This window comes from Chenopodium album, chromosome 27 (assembly GCF_948465745.1).
Source record: "Chenopodium album chromosome 27, dcCheAlbu1.1, whole genome shotgun sequence".
Taxonomy (NCBI): domain Eukaryota; kingdom Viridiplantae; phylum Streptophyta; class Magnoliopsida; order Caryophyllales; family Amaranthaceae; genus Chenopodium; species Chenopodium album.
In genome coordinates, this window is record NC_137860.1 from 8163099 (window position 1) to 8181893 (window position 18795).

The following is an 18795-nucleotide window of genomic DNA, read 5'->3' on the forward strand; positions in this document are numbered from 1 at the left end:
CACACTTGAATAAGCGTGAGACAACCAGAGATGGAATCACAATCTGCCCGTGAGGCCTGCCCCAACTGACGGTACAAATACGCTAAAGTAGCAGAGCCCCATGAGTAGGAACTAGTGACAAATGTACCCTCGACAGGCTGAAGCTCATGGATGATGGAGGGATGAAGTCTATTACCACTCTTGTCCACAAAGAGTGATGAACCTAGTAAAATCCACATAAAGGACACCACATAGATCTCAAGGGGCCTCTCAACATTGAAGGTCGTCTCGAGGACCCTCAAAGAAAGCGCGCCTCTAGGTGCAAAAGTGGGTTTACGTAGCTCCTATACAGGCAAATCCATCATGAACGAACAATACTGTCGTAACTGTAGGGGGTCCATAACAGTAGAAACCATAGTGCCATCTACAGAGATCCTAAGGATATGATACACTGCACGTCATGTAACATGATCGTCATCTCACCGAACGGCAAATGAAAGTTGTTAGTGTCTGGCTGCCATCTCTCCACGAATGCTGAAATCAAGGGCCAGTCGAGGTGCTCATACATAATACCAGGAAGATGTGATAGCCCGCTCTGATCTATCGAGGCTAATGTCTCTGGTAATAACGACTATCGCAGCTGATCTAGTGCAGTGCACATCTTTCTCCTACTCATACATCTCAAAACACCTCGCTCCACACCACCCCAAATCGCAGCTGCAACATGACCACCATAGCTAGGAATAACACTACCATCCTCTGGACCACCGGCCATCGGCGTACTTTCTAACCAGCTATCCTGTATTAGAGTCCGACTACGACTAGTCTCCAAAGTACTTACAAATCTTCCATCAACACCCCTATTCGTATGAATAATGTCATCAGACTCCTCCTCCTCGTCATCGTCATCGCCTGATAAACCTTGTCCTCCTCTGTACGGGTACTCGAGACCCGGTGACTCACCCTCCTCCTGGTCAGACTCGACCCAACCCATCCCTCTGAGACCTGTCCTCCTCTGTACGAGGCTGAAAACAATATCGGTCTCTCTCCCTCCTAATTGACGCGTTCAAGCGCCGTGATACAGTGTGTCGTGTTCCCGAACCCTCAATCTTAATTTTTGGCAAAAGGAAATTAAAATAAGTCTAATTTTAGTTCATAATAATAATTATACTAATAATAATAATAATATAACGTCAACAACAATAATAATAATAACAACAATAACACTAAAACAAATGAAACTACGTACTTATTTCCACTACCTAGCCTACTAAAATTCTTTAAATTAGAAAATTTTCATGACATTTTTTTTCCTCTTTTTATATTTTTCATAGAGATTTCAATGGCTTAATTAATTCAAATGTTGTCAAGTCTATACTTTGCACTTATTCTTTTTTTTTTACATCATTCACACAACATACATTATAATATTATAATTTTCTCTTAAACATTAGATTAGAGTAAGGATACATGAAACAAAATTAACAACAAAAACAACTAACTCTTTAAATTCCATGAACCATATAACATTAATAATACATTATAACAAGCAATTAAAAATAATCAACATAATAATTAACAGCAACAACAAAAACAACCACATCATGACAAATATTTAATAAAAATTTTTAAAAAAAAAATAAAAAAAACGCCCAGAGATTTAGAATCTCTAGGCTACGAACGCTTGGAATTTTAGGATCTCTGGCCGTATGTTCGAAAATTCCAGGCGTTCCTGTTACGTCTGGGATTTTCGAACTTACGGCCGGAGATCCGGACTTTCCAGGCGTTTCTAGCCTAGAGATTCCAGATCTCCAGGCGTTCCTTGGAGTCGACGGAAAATTAAAAAAAAAAACGAAACCACTAACCTGTTCGCCGGAGACAATCCTTTTTCCTCTCTGATTTCCGGCCATCTGCGTACCCTTGAACCGTCAACGCTGAAATTTCTTACAAAAAAAAAAAAAAAAAAAAAACACGGTGGTTGATTATGGTGATGCCGCTGGTTGTGGTTGAATTGGGGGGTTGAATTGGGGGGGAAAGAGAAAGGGTAGGTGAAAAGGGTGAAGAGAGAGAAAGGTAAAAGTTTAAAGAAAAGGTTTAGATGGGTTATTTTAGGGAAGGTAAATTAGTATGTATTTTTTAAAATACGGGCATTACCGAGTAAATACCGGACGTGATTTAGTACCCCCTTGCCGAGCTTATTAAACCACTACGAAGATATTGAAGTTTGAACGTTATTTATGACCGTATATTTGAAGTGCAAGACCAAGTTAAAGGAATTTGATTGGGTGATTAAGGACTCGATTAAGTGAGTAAGCTAAGAAAGTCTAATTAACTAGCATGAATCAAGTAGTGAGTAGAAGTATTTTGGACCTTCCTCTTAAAAAAAAAAAAGAAGTATTTTGGACCTGAATCTTAAGAAGCCCAATTCAAGGGAAACATCCAATCTCCTAAAGCTGCTAGCCGTAGAAACTGAAGACTAACCGGGCCCGATCTCGCATCAGCGTTTGTAATTAATGGGCTACAAATTGGGCCGGTTGTTTGAGTTTTGTTTGCTGACTTACTCGGTTTACATTGTTTAGAGGAGTAGTAATTTGAGTTTTAGTGGGATTAGGGGTTAGAAGTTGACTCCTTATAAAAGGAGGCAATAGTAGTACGTAGAAGTTAGGCAAGTTTTATTATAGTTTAGGGCTTGTTTGGCATTGTTTTTGGTTTCAGTTTTCTGTTTTTTTTATTTAAAAATAAAAAACTGGAAACAAGAAAAAGGTGTTTCCACTTTTTTGTTGTCAGTTTTCAAATTCATCATGATTTTAAAAAGTTTGACTATTTTTTAATTCATTATATGACATATATCATATAATTTTGAAAAACAAAAAACTAAAAAACAAAAAACCACAGTGATGCCAAACGAACCCTTAGTTTATAGTTTGTTAATTTCTTTTCTTAGTTTAACTTTTATGTAGTTTAGTTTTTGTTTTTGTTTTGTTTTCTTTCCGACTTTTCTTTATTCACTTCAACATGTATTATTTTGTTTTCTTATTACTTTAATACTATTATTCTCTTCTCTTGATTCTTGCTTTTTATCATGCTTTCTTTAATCGCTTTGATTAATTTAATTTTAATTATGCATGCACGAGTAGTTTAATTCTAGGGTTATGGGATCTAATAACTAATATGAAGGGGTAATTTATGGTTATTGATTGTCAATGCTTAACTAATTTCCTATTGATTGTTTTAATGCTATGCAATTAGATTTGGCCAGGTTCAATTGTACGAGTTTAGCAATATTGATTCGAGATTCGAGAGATCAGAATTGCTGTTTAGGCTTAGTTTCAATAGGCAGACTAATTTATAAATGGTTAAGTCGAGATTCGAGAGATGAGATTTAGTACCGGTAAATTAACTATGTGATTGTAATACGTAGCGAAAGCCCTTTATGATCTGATTAATTGATGCATTGATGATTGATTGTTATGTTTTACCCTGAAATATTGTTTATTAGTGAACCTATGCGCTAGGCCTTTTAATATTTAATTTCTCCCTACTTTATTTTCCTTGATCATATTCTTCGTAGTATAGTCTTTAATTACAACAACATTGGTTACCTTGATAATTTAGATTATAATAATTAATTAGGAGTAGAAAGACTTGTTTCCCTGTGGATTCAACCCTACTTCCCTATCTCCATTAGTTAAAGGATTTAGGTAATACTTTTGATTAGGGCATACGACTTTACTCTGTCACACGTAACTCATGAAATTGAAAATTTAATGTTACAGAAATGTACATTTGTTGAAACAAGAATAAACAAAATTGAACATTGGATGATGCAATACTTCTTATAATAAAAATGATTTGAACGTAGTAATCCTTATAAAGAAATTTTCTCTCATAGTAATTTATAGAAAATTCTTAAAATTTAATTCAAAAAATTTATTATTAATTTGAACAAAAAAACTCCTTATTATAAAAATGAACATCTTATGATACATAAATGAACATTTACTAATGAATAAATGAACATTATAAAAATTTGCAGAAAATTCATAAATATAAAGGAGAGCGGGCAGGGCACGCGCGGAGAATGGGGGGTGCAGGCAGTGTTCCCTGCCGTGGGGTATAGGTGAAAATTCGTCGTTATCAATTGGTCTAAGCTGCACCCTTGTGCAGCTATTTTACATGCAACACCGGCCCAATCAAGAAGCCAAGTTGCAAAACTCTCCTAAAACGAAAACGCGACCCAACCCAAACCCTTACTTCCCAAACGCGACCTACTCCCAACCGCTATATTTTGGTTTTCAATAAAAAAAAATGAATTGTTTTACTTCTCTTTAATTTTTCAAAAGCAAAAACAAAAAGAAAATTTTAGATTTTAACAACGGAAAATTTGTTAATAATAATCCCAACTTTGCTCCATTTTCTTTTAATAATCCTAACTTTGGATTATTCTTGAATAATCCCAACTTTAGGGGTTGTTTATTTTCTCTAGTCCCAAACCGGTCAACGAAAGTTAATGACCTATAATAACAGGTTATGTGCCACGTGTTAAGCTGTAATTGGTCAAAAAAAAAAAATTTAAACAAATAAAATTATAAAAAAAACCAGATTACCCCTTATCCCTCCAATCAGACCACCCTAACCACCACCTGCCGCCGGCAGCACATACTCATACCTTTCCCTGCCCCAAAGCTGCGCCGGTCTCCTTCCAATCTCCCCACACCGGTTTTGCAACCCACCCCCACCCCCAATCTCCTCCTTTTTTGAAAACCCCCAACCCCGATCTGGTTCTCCGCCTACACAACCAAAATTCGAAACCCCCTTGAAACCCCTCTTCCACTCCCGAAAACCCCCACCATCCCTTTCCTCACCATCGAATACCCTAGTCGCTAGGGTTTCGGGGTAAGGGGGTGGTGGTTGGAGGTTTTCGAAGTGGTGGAGGGGTTTTAATGGTGGTTGGCTGGTTGCATGTGGGTTTCGGGGAGGGGGGAAGGTGGTTTAGAAGGTAGTTGTCGGATGGGCGACGCCAGTGGTGGGGGAGGTTTGCGGTCCGACTAGGGTGAGGGCTAGGCTGGCGGTGGCCGGAAGTTATAGAGTGGTTGGAGTTTTGGCTGGATTGTTCTTTTTTTATTATTATTTTGGTTTTTTTGGTTTTTTTTTAATTTTTTAAACTAATTAACTTTGTGACACGTGTCACTAAAATTAATAAAAAATAAATAAATAAATAAACCCATTCTACCGGTAACAGGTATTTGGGATTGAAGAAAATAAACAACCCCCAAAGTTAGGATTATTCCAGAATAATCTAAAGTTGGGATTATTAAAAGAAAATGGAGCAAAGTTGGGATTATTATTTACAAATTTCCTTTTAACAGCACACAAAAACTTCGAAATTGGTTTATGACACCCCCGTAAAAAAAATTATTTTAACACCAGACAAATTTCCAAAAAATGGGTATTACCACCACTTAACTGACACTGTTTAGGAATCTGTTAATTGGGCCCATAAAGCTATGTGTCGTTTATCATTGGTCAAAAAATTTAAATAATTAAAATCAAAAAAATAAACAAAAATAAAAAATAAAACCTAAAACTACCCCAGCCACCCTAGCCCCACCACCGCCCCACCACAACCTAACACTGCCCTCCCCAAACCCACCATCGGCGGCGCATTTCCTCCCCCAACCCACCTGAACCCTTCTTTTCCCTTTCCCGTAACATTTTCGGCCCCAAAAACCACCAAACCCAAAACTCTCGTTTCCTAAAAAACGGCCATGAATCCGGCCTTACAGGCCGAAATCAGCCGATTAAGGCCACTCAGCCCCAAAATCGGTCGATTTCGGCCATTTGTGCCCGAATTCATGTCTGTTTTGGGGAAGGAGGGTTTTGGGTTTGGTGGTTTTTAAGGGCGACACGGTTGCGGGAAAGGGAGGGGGAGGGTGTGTTAGGGGTGCGGGTGCGTCGCCGGTGGTGGGTTCGGGGAGGGTAGTGGTGGGTTGCGGGGAGGGCGATGGTGGGGCGGTGGTGGCGCGATTGTGGTGGCTGGGTAGTTTTAGGGTTTTATTTTTTTTAATTTTTCTTTTTTTTTAAAACAAATAAATGGTGACAAGTGTCACTGTGGACAACACTTCACGGAATTTTTGGACGGAAACCGTTAAGTGGTGGTAATACCCATTTTTTGGAAATTTGTCTGGTGTTAAAATAATATTTTTATGGGGGTGTTAAAAACCATTTTCGGGTTTTTGTGTGGTGTTAAAATCTAAAATTTCCAATTTAAAAAAAAAAAAATTTAGTCATTTCAAAGATGTCTACAATTAATTTTTACTGTGATTTTCTCTATAACAAAGTTCATTCTCTCTCCTTTACATGATTTTACTTCACTAAAAACTGAAAAAATTAACAATGGATATCATAGAAGAATGAAAATCAAAAGGATTCTCACAATAAACGGTAAATTTTTATGAATATCACTGACTTTCGTCGTTAATTTTCGTTTGAATTTTTCGATACCCTGTTCGAATTTTTTGTTTCTCATTCATATTAGGAAACCAATGCTTATGTTCATATTTTGAATGGTTATGTTCACTTTCTGAAATGCATAAGTTCATATTTTATGCTTATGTTCACAATCTGAAAAGCTAGTATTCACATTTAAGGGAACCTATGCATATGTTTATACTTTGCATGATTATGTTCATTGATATAAAAAAAGCAGAAAATCATATATAACCTAATCAATCGAAATTAATCACAAAGTCACCACATAAGAAATCGAAAATCACACATAGATCAAATTGATCGAACATAACCAAAAATCAAATAAAATTCAATTCATATAAATTTTACAAAATACATAAGAATTGAATCGAAATTCATACACAGATGCTATGATCAAAGCTAACAAAATTCAATTCATATGAATTCAAAAATTCAGATAAAACTGAATCAATCGAAATTAAGCACAAGTTCACCACATAATAAATTGAAATTCATACATAAATCGAAATTTACACAAAATTCATACTTGTACTTAATAACTACTTTCATGTTTTAAGAAACAAATTCAATCAAAAAGTGTAAAAAAGAGGGAAATTTTTTTTTAAAAAAAAAAACAGAGGAGAGAGAAAATGAAAAACAAAGGAGAAAAAGCAGAGGAGAAGAAACTGATAATGAATATTTTGATCGAAATTCTAAGGAAAATTAAGCACAAATTTTGATGAGAATTAGGAAAGAAAAGATCAGAAGAGAGAGAATTGGGAAGAAGAAACCAAAAATCACGGAAGAACGTTAGATATCCTACATGCATGAGGATGCATGTAAGAATATGCAAATGACATGAGTTGATTACGGGTTTAGTTGGGTTGAAGAAGATTCAAGTGCATATGGGTTTGGGTATTAAATGAGTTGGGTTAATTGGGGGTTCAGTTGAAACTTGTTTGTTTGGCTAGTGAATCGGGTCAAATCATCTGTACTGATTGCCTGTTTGCCATGCTTTGGATTGTAAATGGATTTTATTTTATTTTTTTTCAAAGAATAAAAGGATATTTTCCGAATAGCAGAAAAAATAGGTTTAATCTAGTTACAGTTGTTAATTATGTCAAATCTTATACTCCCTCCGTGTTTTTTTAAGTTTTACAATTACCAAATCCGGTCGTGTTTTAATAAGTGTTACACTTCTTATTTTGGCAAAAAGATACATTAAAATATTAATTTTCTCTCCTCTCATGGTCCCCACCCAAACCCACTACTACTTTTTTTATTATATATTTTCTCTCACATTCATTACTTTTCAATAAACTATTAACCCCTCCACCTTTCTAATACAATTTTTTAATACTCCAACTACCCCATTTACCTCTTTTTTTTACTTAAGTCAATTAAATTGCCTAAAACTATGTGCCGGTCAAACTGTAATACTTAAAAAAATATGGAGGGAGTATATATATTGGTCGGTCATCTCAAGTATCGGCTTAGGCCTTGTTCACTTTACCCTTTTTTAACTGAAATTATTTGTAACAAACCTTAAAAAAAAATTTAAAAAAATAAAAAAATTGAAATTGTTTTTGCTAAATTTAATTTATTTTTACAAATTCACTACTATATATATATATATATATATATATATATATATATATATATATATATATATATAAAATTACTCATTTTATTGATTAAAAAATAAATTTACTAAATCTTTATTATTTTTAGTAGTTACTATAAAAAAATAAGTGCTTTGAGATAATAAAATGAAAAAAAGTTGAGCCATTTTTTAGTGAAATTATTTGGCATTGGTGTTGAATTATGTTGAAGATAGCCTAGAGGAATGTCATTTACTTTCATCAAAGAATAGACTTTTATTGACAAAAAAACATATGAAAGCATTACAAATAATGGCTAAAAAAGCAATATAATAGATAATCTAATGTAGCTACACTTGAGAAGTAACAGTCATGTATGTAGAGGTGTCCTGACTATCAGAAGTAGCTGATGCAAAGCCAGTAGTTTCAGTTGTATACTGACTTGATGAGAGCTCACTGAGAAATATAGGACTTTCTGCATTATTCCCAAACATTCGGAGAGATCGTGGGATTCTAGGCATATCGACATCCAAAAATCCCTCGAGAACCTGTATAGCCTGACCCATTGATGGCCTCTCACTCTCCTCATCTTGGATGCACCAGCATGCAAGTTTGCAAATTCGCATCACTTCATCCTTTTCAGCATCTCCTTCTAACCGCGGGTCTAGAATGCTCAAAATATCTTCTCCTTCAGTTAGTTTTTCCATAGCCCAAGTCGGAAAGAAATCAAACCTCCCTTCACTTGCTAGTTGAATGTTTCTTCTGCCTGAAATAAGCTCAAAGAGCATCATCCCATAGCTATAAACATCAGCTTTTGCTGTTATTGCGTCTCCTAAGATCCATTCTGGCGCCAAGTAGCCTCTTGTACCTCTGATTGTCGTCAGAACACGACTAAACTCCCTTCCTACCAGTTTTGCTAACCCAAAATCTGCAACTTTTGGACAAAACTCAGCATCCAACAGAATATTTTCTGGCTTAATGTCACAGTGTATAATACAATCCCTACATTTTTCATGTAGATAAGCCAATCCCCTTGCTGTTCCGGTAGCTATTTGATATCTCACTCTCCAGCTCAAAATCTGCGAGCTTTCTCTTTTGAAAAGATGAGTGTTCAATGATCCATTAGGCATATATTCGTAAACCAATAACCTCTGAGAGCCTTCTGAGCAAAACCCACAAAGACGAACAAGATTAACATGCTGTATTGTCCCAATTGCACTTACTTCTGCTCTAAATTGCTTCTCCCCTTGAGTATGATTGACACTTTCAAGTTTCTTTGCAGCTACAACTGTTGAGTCTGGCAAAATTCCTTTGAACACAGATCCAAAACCTCCACTTCCGAGTTTCTGAGAGAAATTCTTGGTGGCAGATTGCAGATCTCTATACGCAAATCGTGCCAGCGAGTGCTGCATATTTTTTGTAGCTATGCGCAAGCGCTGTCTCTGTCTCCAATAAACAGCATAAACGAGGCCAAATAGTGCTACCAACCCCATACCTAAGCCTACCAAAATACCAATGACTATTTTCTTACTCCTGCTTGTTTGGACATCTACATCTGAGGCTGCAAGCCTAATATGAAGATTTTTACCGCTATTGTAAGAAAGTTGTCTCATGTTCAAGAGGTCCGTAAACCAAATGAAACAACCATTATCATCGAATGCATAAGCAGAACAAGAGCAATTTCTAAAACAAATTGATTCACATTCTGTGACATTAGAAGCTGAGACAGAATTTGGATGTTCCGGTAATACTTTATTAGGACTTACCAAGAACTTGTCTCCATTTTGGCCACCATCACATGATAATTTTGTCTTCCGAGCACACCCACCAGAGTAATCATTCAAGTTCCACTCTGTTGCTGAATGTGGCTTAAAACCTTGCAAACAATGACAATATGGCAGAGATGATTGGTTGCAAATAGCAAAAGTACCACAATATGAATATACTTCACACTGCTGTCCAGGCTGTGACCAAAACAAAACCCATTGCCGGGAATTTTCCAGCCATGTAAGCTGCTTAAGCTGTCCTGAAACATCCATGACTAACCTTGTTACAATGGAAGGGTCATGAACTGAATAAGTTATGTAACTCTCATCCTCATTATCAACATAACTGAAACTATACAGCTGTGTTTTCAGAAACCTGAGCTCCGGAACTAGGCTAAAAATCCTTTGTTCAGGATCCCACAGGCCACTAGTCCAATATTGCTCAGTTCTGTTCCACATCATAATAAACTGATTAGCATTAGGATCGCGCTCTACAGTAAAAAGACCTTTCCCAGGATCCTCCAAGTTCTTCCAAGAAGTAAGAACTTGACTCGACTTTGAAAGTTTATTCAGTCCTAACTTACCATCAGGCATAAGTGTATCAGTTGGATGATCAAAACTCTGCCAAAGAGGTGAACTTGAATTATTCCCGGCCCTTATAACGAGATTCCCATTATCTAGGAGGACAGCTTCTACAGGTTTAGAGCTGTTGTACTTCAAGTTTGTGGACCAGATTGGTGCGTTAAACCCTTTAGTAACAATAACAATGTTACCATCATTCGAGATTCTTAGATTCGATGTATACTTGTCAGAAACCGGCTTATCTCTATTAGCAACCCAAATTACAGCTTTTCCAGGAATTTTCTTATACCAAATGGCTATGTAAAAGTTGGAAGTGTTACCTGGTTTGTGGAAGCCTAGCTCGAACAACCCTGTCACAGAAACAATCGTTTGGTCCCCGGTTAGATACCCGTTTCCAGTGATAGTGTCAGCTCCATAACATGAAAGAATAAGTAGATAGAAAACAGAAAAGACAATTAGTAATATGTTTTCAACATTCATGGTTGAATAACAAGTCATATACTAGTATATGATATACAGATTTACACTAAATGACTGAAGTTTATCAGTACAGTAGAGGCATTTTATTCATACTGCAACTTCAGTCACTAAAGTGTAAAATGTTTCTCAAAGGGATTCTAAATTAGTATGATTTTATTGTTGTGAATAAGACTTGAAAAGGTGGTCATGTGATAGGGTCTAACAATGTACCTAATCAAACACTAATTTGGTTTAGCTGATCTTTTCGACCGCGTTAAGCTGTAATTACTTGCCTTTAAAAGTGTGTTATTAGCATATTATATTTGTGATTTTTGACTTACATAGCACAAAGTATTACCTAATCTTCCATAGATTGGATGTAAGTTTGACTACCTGAAGATCTTGGCTGGACAAAAGGAGACCCCTGCCGCCCTGCGTTACCTTTTTTATATTATTAGATGTGTTAAAAGGCATTAAAAAAGCACTACAGGAATCAAGCATAGGTTTGAATAATAAGTATTCACACTTCCGTGTAGAGTTGTGTTGAGTAATTAGGTTTTGATGATTGTAAACTAATAATGATTACACTACAAGATATTATATAAATCGCCCTCTTAGGTTCAAATGTCGCCCTATTAGGCAAAGAAGGCAATTTTAAAATCGCCCCCAAGTCGCCCTATTAGCTCCGTCCTATTAGCTTCAAAGGGCATACAAATTTTTCTTCCTCTTTGTTAAATATCAAAGAAGGCAAAAAAATTTCGCCCTCTTTGATTGAATCAAGCAAGACGAAAAGTTTTTTTGCCTTGTGTTAACAAGTCAATACATATTTCCCTCCTTGCTCAAAATTCGCCCTGTTTGATCAAATTTTATAGGGTAAATCAAAGTCGCCCTCTTTGTTCAATTTTTAGTTTTTAAAAAAAATAATTCTAGGAGGGATTACATTTAGAAAATAAAAGGTGCTAATAGGCCTAAATTCTAGTTTTGTCATTATATATACAAAAGTATTAACCAGGTTTTCCTAAATAGCAAATATAACTAAGCCAAAGAGTACTAAAACTTAATAATGTACGTTCCTTCTATGTTCCTTCTGCTAGCAAAATTTCCTATCTTACTTCCTTCATCTTGTCTATCTTGAATTTGCATTTTCTTGTATCCTTCTCCAGTTCTATCTATCCTGCCAGCAATCAAGAGATTAAAAAGGTAAGCTGAATGTGGACATGAACAACAACTACACAATAAAAATCCTATTTTGTCAGATCATGGAGGTATAAATATAAGTGTACATGTGTATGGTCTTGTGAGGGCAACAAAGCCTTTGTAAACCACTAGAAAATTCAACGACACTAGAATTCTTGTTCTTTAATCACCATTCATCACTGTCAACATTGGGGCAGAAATAATCCAAGAAAGTTGGAAGGATAGAGAAGGCCCAAACACTTAGTTAGGAAATAAAAAGAGGAAAGCAGGGGATGTAATGTAAAACTAGTATATACATACACTTATTAATTTCAGCAAGATCAATCCATTTAGGAAAGTATTTCTGTTTTCTGATACAATCCATTTCAGAGCAGGGAATTAGCAAAGTTGTTACATAGACGAGGATACAAGTAACAGAATAGGGGTAGTAATATGCAGTTAAGTTCTTGTGGATACGATACAAATATCAGAAAAAATATGTTAATATGTCTCTTCATGGAAAAGAAACTGATATGAACCAGTTAAGTACTCCGTAGAATATGAAACCAATTAGCTTAGTCATTAGTGGCAAGGGCAGCCTATGGCACTGACATGGACAGATGACCACCAGCATTAAACTTTTCAAAGATAAGCAACCAGACATTCAGATCAACAGATACCAATAGCCAAACTAGGCATCAAAAAAACAAATGAATATCATAACAAACCAGGAACCCTGCTTAGTTAAGTCTTGATAATAGTCTACCATACCTCACATAGCATCAAACCCAAGACAATCCCCTGAGTCCTGAAGCCACTATATTATGCATCTAAGAAGAGTAAGTTGTTGATATTAATTGTATTTTCTTCACTTAGTAAATTTCATTAAAAGAGTGTTGCGGGTTATTTAGATAGAGAATAGCTTTTTCAGAGCAAATTATCAATAGTAATGACATCTTTTAAAATAAATGAACTAATACAGCAAGGACTATACACATAGCTTATTATTTAACCACATATTGTACACTTGCCACTAATGACTAAGCTAATAGAAGATCAAAGAGAATACAGTCAGCAGAGTTTCACAGTCAGAGCTCACAGAGACAGATAAAACAGCTAAGACAGAGACAGATTCAGCGAAGTCAACTTCTACAGACTTAAAAACAGTAGCAACATAAAACAAACAATTACTTCGTATATGTTTATAATACTAACAAAAACCAACAACACAACATTCCCATATCACATTTATACTCACCAATTCATAAATTATGCAAGCTGTTGATTTCGCACCACATGCCGACTTGATCTTCTTTGCAAGAGCATTTGCCCGATTCTTCTCACTCCTTTCCTAAAGGTTACAAAACAACATATAGGATTAGTAAAGGGGAAGAAAATGAGACAACCTCATGAAGGATATGAGACAACTTCATTCTAATCCAAATCCTGAAGAGAATAAGCTGAAAGCAGAGAACTAGCAGCATTCTATTGCGGTCTAAGTCAGCTAAAAGCATCTTACTACAGTCCTTTTGATTTATAAGCATGTCAATTTAACATATCTATGAAAACAAGTCATTATTATCACCTAACTTGATAGCAACATGCAGCAATTCAACCACTTACAAACTGAAGTCCAATTTAAGCTCAAGCAAAAGGTCTGAAGCTTAGGAAAACAGAAAATTCAGCCAAATACATATAAAAGTTCAACCAAATCAATCATCAATAGCAAGTACGGGTAATTAAATTGGAGCAAGTAATCATCAATAGCATAACATAAACTGCATTCACTCATTCAATAGCTCATAAACTGCATTCATTGATTCATAAACTGCATTCACAGTAATCAATAGTCAAACAACGAATCGATAGCTCATACAAACAAACCTGAAACTTTCGATAGCTCATAAACTGCATTCATTGATTCATAAACTGCATTCACAATAATCAATAGTCAAACAACGAAACGATAGCTCATACAAACAAACCTGAAACTTTCGATAGCTCATAAACTGCATTCATTGATTCATAAACTGCATTCACAGTAATCAATAGTCAAACAACGAATCGATAGCTCATACAAACAAACCTGAAACTTTCGATAGCTCATCACAGCAATTATCACAGTTCACGGTAATCAATAGCTCATACAATTAAGCAATTTCGAGCAATTAAGCAATTAATCAATGTAACAATTTCGAGCAATTAAGCAATAGCTCATACAATTAAGCAATTAAGCAATAGCTCATACAATTAAAGAACAAGAATTCTAGCTCATACAATTAAGCAATGTAACATGCAATGAGACAATACCTGAAACTTTCGATTTGGGTGAGATTCGAGCAAGAGATTAGAGCAGATTCGATCCGAGCAAATGATTCGAGCAGAAGATTCGAGCAAATTATTCTAGCAGAAGATTCGAGCAAGAGATTAGAGCAGAAGAAAATTCAAGCAATCAATTTGGGGGTTTAACTATTAAGGTGCCTCTTTGCTCGCAATTAGCATTATATACTCCTGGATCACGGTACTCCACTACTCCATACCCAATATACTTGAGTTATTTTACCTAAGTCTTATATTATTTTGCTTAAAACCTTGTGTTATTTTGCTAAAATAATATGTTATTCACTTATTTACTTTAACATCATGTATATAAAAAAAAATGTATTTATTAAAATAACATGTACTTATTTAAAAAATAACATATATAAAAATTGAAATAATAATAGGTTCACATCAAAATAACATGAATTTTATTAATTTGGACAGTGAAAGGATCAATGTTGGAAAAAAAAAAACCAACTTGCAAATGTAAAATAACATATACTTATTTTAAAATAACATATAAATAAATTGAAATAACAAGAAGTTCAACATAAATTTTATAAACCTGGAGTACCATGCACACGGTACTCCGGGAGTAGAGTAGAATTTGCGCTAAAATTAGAGGGAAAAACTAAAATTTCGCCCTCTTTGTTCTGAAATAGAGGACGAAAATGGAATTCGCCCTCTTTGCTCTGATATAGAGGACGAAAATTAAATTCGCCCTCTTTGCTTTGAAATAGAAAGACGAAAGTAAAATTCGCCCTCTTTGCTCTGTAATAAAAGGGCGATTATAATTTCGCCCTCCTTGATAGAAACTAACAAGGCAAACTACAACTTACCCTCCTTGACCGATTTATGTCGCCCTCTTTGATCTTTTATCTTGTAGTGTTATCTATCTAACGTGTTTGTCAAGTTGTGCATAGAAAGAACAAGTTATGCTTGGAAGGGGATACAAGGAACCTGAGAAATGTCAAGTATAGATAAGGAACCTGAGCAATATATGATAAGCAATAGAAGGTACAAGAACAATGATGAGTTATGGTTGATAGGCATGATGATAGCTAAGGAACCATGAAGGTAACTATGTAAATATTGTTGGAAATAAGAAAGCAAAACCTAGGGATAATAACGTAGGAAAATAGAACTACTTTCTCATTCAAATAAAACAGATAACTTTAGCCTTTATATAGGCAGAAAACTAATACTAATAAGCCTAATCTTAAGCTAACAACTTCCTAACTAATGCCAATAATATAGGAAACATGAATAAGTTAGTGGGCAATCATGCACCACAATTTACTCCAACACACTTTACAAACTTACTAATTCTAACTACAATACTATCAAACTGCTACTATTATTTAGGATAATAACTAACCATTAACAATTGACTAATTTAATTAATAACTATTAATATTTTAAAGCATCTTTTCTTAACACACCCCCCTTGCTTCAAATTTGATAAAAATAAATTAATGAAGCACTTCTCTTCATCCATGATGCACTTCTCATCACCTACACAAATGTTGTTGATGCACATTATCACCAACCAATGTTTACCTGTTAATGCACATCTCACCAACATACTCTTCATATTTTGGAGTACTTCCCTCCATGGTGCACTTCTCACACACAACTCTAAAATAAGTTCTCTTCCACGGCCACTTGTGTCATGGTCTCTTGATCTTCAATTTTGGACTTACAATTTCTTGCCATGTGCCCAAACTTTTGACAATTAAAACACTTAGATTTCCCCTTATGCCAACAATCTTTATCCTCGTGACCAATTTTGTGACAAATATTGCATTGGAGGGACTTGCCTTTCCCCTTTTGATAAGGAGACCTTGCTAGAAATGCTTTTTCATTCTTATTTTCACCATCTTCATTTCTCATGGACCTCCTTTGATCCACTGCATGTAGTGAATTGATCAACTCTGAAACTGTCAACGTTGAAAAGTCTTTAGTATCTTCAATTGAAGAGAGTTTAGTTTCATACCTTTTTGGAAGACTAACAAGAAGTTTGTCCACCACTCTTTGATTGTCAAACTCTCCACCAAATAATTTGATTTGATTTGCGATGGACATTAGCCGACTCCCGTATTCCTTGACACCTTCACTACCTTTCATCCCCATATTTTAAACTCTCTTTTAAGGTTCAAAATTTGCATGAGTTTGGTTTGATGGTTTCCTTCATACTCCTCCTTAATTTTTTCTTATGCTTCTTTAGGAGTATCACAGCCCATAATAGTTGTAAAGATTTCATCCGAAACCCCCGAATGTAGACACGAAAGTGCCTTTGCAATTTTTGCCATATCCTCATCATATTTTTTGGTTTGGGCTACGGTTGGATTTTGTGAAAGAGGAATTGGATACACATCACTCTCAATTGCTTCCCATAGACTCATGGCTTTCAAATATGATTTCATTTTGATAGCCCATGTACTATAATTATCTCCTTTGAATGTGGAAATGGAAAGTGAAAAATTGTTTGGGGTAGACATTAGAACTCTCACTATTTTTTAACCTCACAAGCCCTAAGGATCAAATGGCTCTTGATACCAATTTGTTGGAAATAAGAAAGCAAAACCTAGGGATAATAACGTAAGAAAATAGAACTACTTTCTCATTCAAATAAAACAGATAACAATAGCCTTTATATAGGCAGAAAACTAATACTAATAAGCCTAATCTTAAGCTAACAACTTCCTAACTAATGCCAATAATATAGGAAACATGAATAAGTTAGTGGGCAATCATGCACCACAATTTACTCCAACTCACTTTACAAACTTACTAATTCTAATTACAATACTACCAAACTACTACTATTATTTAGGATAATAACTAACCATTAACAATTGACTAATTTAATAACTATTAATATTTTGAAGCATCTTTTCTTAACAGTGTTTGCATATGTTAGCTTCATGAGGTAAGTACTCTATACATACATGAGCTGAATATGTGTAGGAGTATTTACGTAGCTTTAAGTTTAATTGGTTCTCTCAATTGAAGTTTGTTTATGACAAACAAACTTCAATCTAATGTTTCTCTTAAGTGTTTATGTGAAGACAGGAACTGACTTAGGTGAAGTCAATGGGTTGGAACATAGAAGACTTTAAGAGAACAAGAGAGAATGAATGAACCTAAAGCATTACATCAAGAGACACAAAATTCATAAAGAATCAAACTTTACAACCTTAAGCATCAAATTTTGTGACTAATGAAGTAGTTTAGAATTTGAAAACCCAAAATGCAAGCCCCCTAAGTAAATGTGAGAGTGTGCATAATTACACCCGTTCTAGGATAGACAGCCTATATAACGACAAATAACACACTATAAGCATATTAAAGCGAATTTTCATGCAATTTAGACCCTCAAACTCAACAAGAACACACCATAATTCGATGAAACTGACACTAAGTAACTACACAACACAAGGTGCTTTCCTCATACATCACATTAGTACTATCATTTCCCGGAAGTGAGACAAAGTCAATTATCAAAATCTTAGATACACAACACAATTCCAAACACGGGTATCAAATTCAACCAAAACCCCTAAATCTAAAATAATTATTTTTTCACTAAATCATAGGAATGATCAGAAAGTAACAAAAAAAAATATTAATATATATAATGATAAAATAAGAGCAAATATACCTGAAACTGCTTTGGTATATAAAGAAAAGCATGCAAATTTGTAAATGATTTAGGTCAAGGAATTCTGCAAAACAAGAGATAGAACAAAACATGAATTGGGATTTTTGTCCCAGCAAAATGGAAGCTTTTTAAGTAAAAATATTCATTAAACTGTTTATTTCGTTAATTTGATCAATACATTATAGTATAAAAGAGATGAAGAATATAGATCAAATATAGTGATTCTTTAATTTTACCTAACAAAGAAAGGTCTGGCACAAAAATTTAGAATCAATTTCAATTTGAAACAATCAAAACCAAAATTAGAAGGAAGATCAATGCCCATGTTTCTGGGCATGCTCAAGATGAAGGCGTTCCTCGGGATTGACGAACAAAGCGATATACTTGAAATTCGTGGATGTTGAGACGGTGGAGATATTGGTGATTGGGTTTGGTGAATCAACAAAAGACGACAAAACAAAATAAAAAACCAAAAAGAAATTGAAGAGGGCAATAAGGGAAGGGCAGCATGCAGCAAAAACAAAAAAAATTATGGCAGGGGCATAACCGTCCGAGCACTGTTCATAAGAGAATTGCTAAAAGTAAAAAGGAAAACTTTTATATACACCCGGTTTACACTAATATTACTATACATCGAGCAGTATAAGGGTAACTTTTCTTAATTTTAGGGTAACTTTTTGCCTTTTTAGGGTAACTAATAAAACGTAGATAATTTTTATTTGTATTGGGTTACTTTTATGCATATTGGGGTAACTTTTATTCATTTCAGGGGTAA

At 35.0% G+C, this 18795-nt stretch overlaps 1 long non-coding RNA gene and 1 pseudogene across 4 annotated transcripts; both read right to left on the minus strand.

Moving 5' to 3' along the window:
• Positions 1 to 8401: 8401 nt before the first annotated feature.
• LOC145619630 (G-type lectin S-receptor-like serine/threonine-protein kinase At2g19130 pseudogene) lies at positions 8402 to 10924 on the minus strand (annotated as a pseudogene).
• A 786-nt stretch (positions 10925 to 11710) lies between these two features.
• On the minus strand, positions 11711 to 18475 carry LOC145620848 (uncharacterized). Of its 4 annotated transcripts, none has more exons than XR_014108308.1 (7): positions 18257 to 18475; positions 18021 to 18084; positions 15196 to 15316; positions 14345 to 14437; positions 13919 to 14064; positions 13293 to 13385; positions 11711 to 12032 (listed from the first exon to the last, which is right to left on the minus strand). It is a non-coding gene; the product is annotated as an uncharacterized LOC145620848 (long non-coding RNA). The 4 variants fall into 4 exon arrangements; XR_014108305.1 differs by having other exon boundaries at positions 13919 to 13963; positions 18257 to 18472; XR_014108307.1 differs by lacking the exons at positions 18021 to 18084; positions 18257 to 18475 and adding exons at positions 15917 to 16266; positions 16353 to 18010 and having other exon boundaries at positions 13919 to 13963.
• Between the last annotated feature and the right edge of the window lie 320 nt (positions 18476 to 18795).